Raw genomic sequence first — 7,837 nt, 5'->3', positions numbered from 1 at the left:
TACACTCTTAATTAAATTTTTTTCTTGTCAAACTATGCCTTGCATTATAATAGCATCGTGAGCCCTTATGACATTGAAGTGCTAATAGCCCCATCCTATCCTGTAATTGAATTTATGCCTTTTCTTTCTTTATTGAAAGTGTACTCGGTATTTCTCTTCCGTCATGTTTAGATATTATAAACAACATAGATAGTATGGCGCTTATCACACAAATGCCGAGACCACTTTAGCTGCACGATACCAAAGAGATAAATTCATTCATGAATATACGATGTACTTACTACTTACTGCACATGTTCCGTCTCTGCCGTTCAGCTTACCACGTGATCACAAGTCGGCTGGCGCACGCTCCGCCCCTTCACAGAAATAGGTACTTCCCCTGACTAGCCGTCGCGCGCTTCTCAGAACAGCTTCTCAGCACTCTCACTTCTTAGAGTTTCGTTACAATCATATTAATTAATCAAGGAAAATTTCTGACCACGATTATCTATCAAGAAATATTCTATGGAAAAATACTACGTGTAGAATGTATGAAAAAGTGATTTGCAACTATATATTAGCTGGAATCACAGTTGAATTTACGAGCAGACAGCTTGTCAACAAAAATTTTAGTGTCAGTTGTTTATGGCAAGAAGATTCAAATGGGCGTAAAGAAAAAACTTTACTGATAATTAACAATTTTTATTGAGAATTATATCTGGTCAGCTTTTTTCCAGGGATAAATATTTTCATTGAAATGCGCGATTGAAGTTCAAAATACAGCATAATATACTTCACCATGTCTAAATAAAACATCAATATGGTATGTATCTTAGTTCATGTATGCAATAGTGAACCTCTCATTTTCCATCGCATTGCCTCCCCAACAAACAACATTAAGTTTCATTCAATATATTTAAAGACGCACAGAGTTTCAGAACACGTGTAATAAATAAGTCAACACGAAGACAAAAATAACAAAGAAAGCATAAATTATTCCGCTGTAAATCAGAAGATATGAAGCCGGGGAACTCTCAGCAATAACAATTGAAAGCCATATTTTAAAGTTTCACATAAAATACACCATTGGATTAATATAAAATTTATTGCTTTAAATTTTTATTTTACAGAGGTTCTAAAATTTCATGACCGCATCCGATTAGAAAAACGAATCGAAAAATAAGATGAAAAATGAATATAAATATTAACGTAAAATAACTACACCTACTCCGCTCGTTGGGACTCCTTAGTGGACGCTACTTCGTCGGATGTCGCGATCTAAGCAGGATGAAATCCCAGGCCTGGGCCACTATCCAGCTATAGCGGCACGCATCAGTGCTCTGTAGCTGGAATTGAGGAAGTATTAGACGGGGGAGCGCAGCCGTGCACCACCAATTTTGTGCACCAATAAGCCCTGAATCGAACGCCTCGGATCTCTCCGGACATCCATCAATCAGCCGTGAACCACTCGGCTTTGTCCTCCTCCGGCCTTGCATAGAACCTAAAAATTTAAAAGCGAAGAAAACACCACAAAAATTTAGCATATATATATTTAAAACGTTTCGGAGACCAGCTTCATCGACAGTTCGATAAATCTAGAACACAGATAAAGGCAGAAAATTAGTTTGGAGTTAATAAAAAACACAGAAGTTAAAAACCTAAATTTACAGACAAAGGGCGAAACCTGCCGTGCACCACCAGGCCGCGGATCGAATATGACTTGCGAGCATCGTTAAATTACATAATTTGACGTTCACCGCAGCTGAGGTTAGGTTTCAGATAGCATAGTTATGTTCCAAAATTTATCGTCCTTCGATAAGTGGCCGTTCGACCGAGGGCTGGTTCGACCCATGGGTTCGACCCACGGCCTAGATATGGATGGCTTGAAGTGTTGAAGGCTACGTTCCGGAAGGCAGGAATCGTGATGGTCCACTACATCTAGGGCAGTGGTGGTCTTCGGCAGGCGACCCTTTAGATGGTATCTACGGAGTATGCGTACAAGCCAGGATCTCGACGATATTGAGGCCCCGAGAGATGAAGGTGACACAGTGTAGATGTAGATTGAGGATAGATCACATGCGGCACCCGGACTGTAGCGCAGGTGACAATCGACGTGGCTGTTGGAGACGACGACAGGTGTCTCATAATACCCTTAAAGTGAACAATAACCTATCGTAATTTGCAAATCCCTCGTTGAAAAATAAGTAAATCATTAATAAAGGTGCGAATAATACTATCCTTTAATTTTCCTTTATGGTTATGGAATATGTGTCATGAGAGTCTATACGGATCTTACAATCAGTGTGAGAATTATTATCATGATGCTCTGGCTATACTAGGATGGTAGTGCCTATTGCACAAAGCCATGCGATTTTATAAAACAGCGATAATATGTATGACTGGGAACGTAGGTGTTATTCAACATATTGTGCTAGAATGACTTGCCTAAGATAATTCGCACGTCGAGGGCATAACAGACCAAGTGACGAACCTGCGATGATAATGCAGGAAGTTAATATAGGGTATCAAAATGTCTATTCTGCCATGAGCATCTTAAGTATAGGGGAGACGCTTGACGTCATGAGAGAGAAGTTACACAAGCACTGGACCAGTTACTTGAGTTACTTGGTTACTAATGTTCATGAGTAACCTCTTGACGGAACCCAAACTGCGCCCTTGGCTCTGCTTAATTAAAGTCCCGCAGGCTAGAGTGCGCGGCTGCAAGACTCCGCAGTAGAAATGCTGACGTCAAGAGATTTCTACACAGATTCAAAATGAGCAACACAGATCAATTTACCACATGCAATACATCGTACAAAATATCGCTCTTCCTCCTGCACTGCGAACGTCACGTACTGCCAAGACATGAGCTGCAAAGTAATTTAAGATGCGTTAAAGTAGAATTTATCTATGTAATCTTTTAGGGATAGGTAACCATAATGACGACGTGCAACGAAAAATCTTCCGATTTTTTACTTTATTCAAATTGAACTCAGACAGGTTAGGCGAGTAGCAGATAGCCGGGCCACAAAGCTGTAAATAAGCATGCATGACTGTCATGCATATGTTTGATAACAGTTGCCACTTATGTTCCATTTGCTGTTTTTGTTAGCAAATTTATTATCGTCTTGTGTGTATTCGAGCTATATGGAGTAGGTAGAGATGTTGAACTAGCATTCCTTAAATTATGCTTTACGTATGTTTTCCTTCCTTTATGCTTCCTTAACCCTCTACCTCCGTATGTCACTCTCCTGAACATTACTTTCAAAAGAAATGATACGTAAATTATTGAGCATAGCAACCTGAGGACGTTTGTACGCAGCAGAGAACATTTTAACTTAAGGTTGTCCGACGTGGCGGCAACCATCACCATCAGTGCAAGTCATTTTGCGCTCACTAGAACGTATCCTTTTTGGGAAGTAGGCTTCTGGCAATTTTGCTGCGGTTGCTCATGTCAGGCGGCAGACGTAGATGGTTAACTTATGCTTTCCTAACTTATGCTTTGCCTCAAATGAGCATTAATTTGAGGCCATTTACTCATATTTGCCTCCTTTAAATTCCCCAAATCCTGTACTGAACTACCTGAGAACTGTTCTCTCATAAGCGAGCATTGTTTAACTTCCTGTATCAGGAGGCTAAAAACTCCACTAGTAACAAGCTTTCAGGCCCGTCATCCATACGGCAAACCCGTGACTTCGTCACCTCAGCGTGCAAGCTATGGAAACTGGAAAGAAATGACCACTTTAAACTATATCAAATGAAATAGATTCCCGAGTATGAATGCTTGTTTGACGGTAGCATTGGTGGGGACTGGAGACCTAGTGTCTTGTGCAATAACAAGCGCGTGTCAATTGATGTACATACAAGTGGATATTTACAAAGGGAAAAGATGTTTGTGTGATAGCGGTGTGATGGAAACTGTCGAACAACTGATGATGGAGTATAATGGATGCAGGAGGGAAAGACTGAGGATGCTTAGAGTGATACTGTATAATTTGGGTGAGGGTGGGGCATGATGTATGAGAGAACTGGAAATGAATGAATTGCAATGATAAAGGGCTCGTCAGCAGGATTGACCGCTGTCATTATTTGAGAGTGGGAAAAGATAATTAGAGAATGTGATGGTGGAAGGTGAATGGGAGGTTGGTTAGCGTGGAGGCTGGAAGAGTGTGAGGAAACAGATAATAAAAATATTAATGACACAAAGAAAATAATATCAGTTATGTCCCAAGTGCTTCCCGTAATTCAATTTAAAATCCCATACCACACTCACCACGCAATAAATGGAACACAATAAAAGATTGAGTTGCTGAAATCTCTCCCTAGAACTGTCATTTCTCATGTCTTTACTTGCGATTATCATCCTACTAACGAGAACTGTCTCGCCTTTAACTACTGCTTTACTGTCTCTCCTCCCCGATCTTGCTTACCTCTTTTACTCCTACAACATCATTAATTAATGAAGACAGCTAGCCGTAACAAATAACTTCAAGAGCCATCGCGCTCGATATATAAATCAAAAGCAAACGATTTTATAGAGTCTACGAGCTATATGACTCCATAAAATAAGAACATTTCTAATTGTTAACAGAGAACCTTCCACAAAGCTAAGCTTTGTTGCCCATGGTACACCCTACAATTACAGGGAAATAATGATTCAGAAATTTTCAAATTTATAACCACCACGACCTAAAATGTCCTCTAAGACTAACTTTTTTCTCACCGCATGTTGATGCTTCTCATCTATTTTGTGCAGTTAATCAGGTCATATCATTCACATATCGATCTACTTCTAAGACTCGAGACCTTTCAGAAAAATAAAATTTGAGATGTTTCTGAAAAATAAACAAATTTATTTACGTCTTAAATTTGCCACTTTTGAGTCTTGAGCCTTTAAATACAGTTGCCCGTTGACTTCGGACTGTCACTGTCAGTGTCTCGGCAATCAGCGAAAGCGGCGTTCTGCAACTCTGCTGTCTGCAAGCCAAGTCTAGTGTGCTCGCTGTAACTTTGCCGTGTACTCACGCACGTAGTGTTGGGCAATAAGACGATCATCTCTCTATGTACTGCTTCACCGGCTAGGTAGGCGGAACTTGTGGAAGTGCCGCATATCATAATTGATGCTTGCAGAAAAGATGATTATCTATCCTATCTGCTTATATGAAACATGTTTATCCAAGAAATAGGAAACTAATTTTTTTAACTAGGCTATACGCCTAACAAGTAACAACTAACACCAATCTACAACTCTAAAATGATGAAGTTAGGAATGAAGTGAGGAATGCAGTGAGGAATGAAGTTAGGAATGAAGTAAAAGCATATGGATAATTGGATACCCGATTAGGGTAGGGAAGATGGGACAGCAGGTGGTTTGTTGTGGCCACTGGCCTGGCAATACTTTTAAGAAGCAATATATCATAACTAGAGGGTAGACGGTTAGACCTTATACAGTCGGTCATCAATAGATTTATTTAAGTATATTTACAAATTACCATAAGCCCAGCCGGCGCCCAGGGCGGCCCCCTGCCCCCTGGCAAGGTGATAGTGGCAAGTTGGCAAGTGAATGGCAACAGTTTGTTAGATTCTCCCTCAAGTTCACTTTTGAGTCCTACCTATAACTTATAAGATCAATAAAGTATCATGAATAACACTCAAGATATTGGTTCAAATCTTGAGTAAATGAGGAAATTTAAAATGAACTGATTCTAAAAATCTGAATTGATCAATATGCAATAGCCTAGTGTAATTAATCCTGTGATAGGGTTTGGAAAATTGGGACTTGGGAAGCTGAGCCCAGGACCTCACTGCCTTAGGCCTACCATAGGGTGATCCTAATTCCTCAACAATGGGTTTGGGGGGATGAGGGCCACAATTGGAATACAGTTTTTCATCCTTCTAGTTCTATGCCACACTGGTCACTGGCAATCTGGCATACTAAATCTATGATTCCTTCATGGTCAGAGGCTCAGAGCGATTATTGTGTGTATAGAAATTTCAAAATAGTTGGTTGATATTGAGAGATTGCTCAAGAGTCAAGAGTCCCAATGCTCTACCCCATGGCAGGCATCTGGGTTTCCCTCTATTGAATTCCTGAATATTAGCCACTCAAGGCGGGGGTTTCATGCTGGCCAGGGCTGGCACTCATTGTCACCTGGTTTGTGCTACTGTTGATTTCCAGGAATCCAGCATTATCCAGGTATTGCTTGGGGACTGTGGTGATCCACAATTGCTTGCAGCAGGCTAGCAGCAAGCAGCCAGCACTCTGCTGCTGCTTTTTGTGCTGATGAAAGATATTACCCATCTTCTTGAAGCAACATCTGCTTCCCTATTACCATCTTCTACTGCTCTTGCACATGCCATTTTTTCAGAGCATAATTTGCCCCTCCCCATGCAAATGATATCATTGAGACACCCTTTCTTGTCTACCATTTTTCCCTGGTTCAACATCCAGCATCATGCCCTAATAGTTTTCTCATTAATTCCTATGTTGGGCTTCTCATCTAATTCTGCTTCACAAGTCTTCCAGGATCTTCCACAGACACATTTTCCTAACTTCACTGCAGCTTTCACTGATGGATCTCAAGTAACTGTAACCTTGCCCTCCTCATCAGTCATCAGCAGCTATGGTGGTGCCCTCTAATGCTGTACCCCTCAATTGGAAACTCCACCATGAAGTCTCAGTCCATGAGCCAAGGCAGAGCTCTTTGCCATCCATGAGGCATTAGAGTGGGTGCAAAACAATCTCGGACATCAAGTCCCGGATCCCAAACTTATGAACGGGAGCGCAGCCGTGCACCACCAATTTTGTGCACCAATAAGCCCTGAATCGGCCTTGGATTGGAATTCATCGGCCTTGGAATTTACGCTTTCCCTTTACCACGTTTTACTGATCTCCCACAGGGTCCTCCACATTCTGGAAGTGGGCTACGGCCCTAAGATATGAGACAAGTGTTCAATCAGTGTTCTGTTAGAGTGACAGTGGTTTCCTAACGTTATAATATTCGTTTTACCTAGCTAGCGTTTGGGAGCGTTGTGAGTGTTATAGGCCCGCTGATAATAGCTGGCAAGGGTGGAAAGACCTGGCCAGTGTTAGCTGAAGTTGCCACACTCGTCGACGTCATTCTTACGTCACTGCTGGGTGCTGGCTGACTGACCAGTACTCCACTGTTTCCTTCTGATTGGCTAAACTCTTCCTACCATAAACTTGAGGTTTATGCTCCAGCGAAGAGACAGTGAATGCGACAACTATTTCCTCACATAACTTTGTGGATTTATGTGTCAGTGAAGAGGTGGTCTGCCAAGTGCTCCCATACCCATAGAAGGGGAAAACCTAGCTATTACGTGAAGGAAGTGGTTGACCTTATCGCCTCAGGGCTGCTACATTGCCTCAATTTCCTCAAGCCTGTCATTAATTTTTATATTTTTTCTTAGGACAGCTGTGAATATGGTATATTTGAACTTTTTTGTTAACAGAAGAGTGTGAACTTTTAATTTTTTGATGCTAGTAAAAGTTTTTTAGGCAGCGTGTATGACCGATTTAAAGGTCGTGACCGTAGGTCACCACGCACCCCAATTCCAATTCCAATTCCAAGAAAAAATTTTCATTTTGCAGGCTCCCTCAGTTCACTGTTTCTAATCAACAATAGGTAACCACTATCATATGTATGCCTTGTTTTCCAGATCTAGAGCAAGCTGGTGGTGCTGGTATCTTCACACCTAAAGTCAAGCTCTAGTTTCTTCCAGGTCACAGAATTGCTGGGAACAGAGCAGCTGACCTTGCAGCATTGCAGGCTCACATTGTCACACCTTCTGGGATAGAACAATTACTCCTAGGTCAAAGGAAGAGACTGTAAGAAAT

Source organism: Hyalella azteca, unplaced genomic scaffold, assembly GCF_000764305.2.
Source record: "Hyalella azteca isolate HAZT.00-mixed unplaced genomic scaffold, Hazt_2.0.2 contig2483, whole genome shotgun sequence".
Taxonomy (NCBI): domain Eukaryota; kingdom Metazoa; phylum Arthropoda; class Malacostraca; order Amphipoda; family Hyalellidae; genus Hyalella; species Hyalella azteca.
This window is presented reverse-complemented; position numbering follows the sequence as displayed.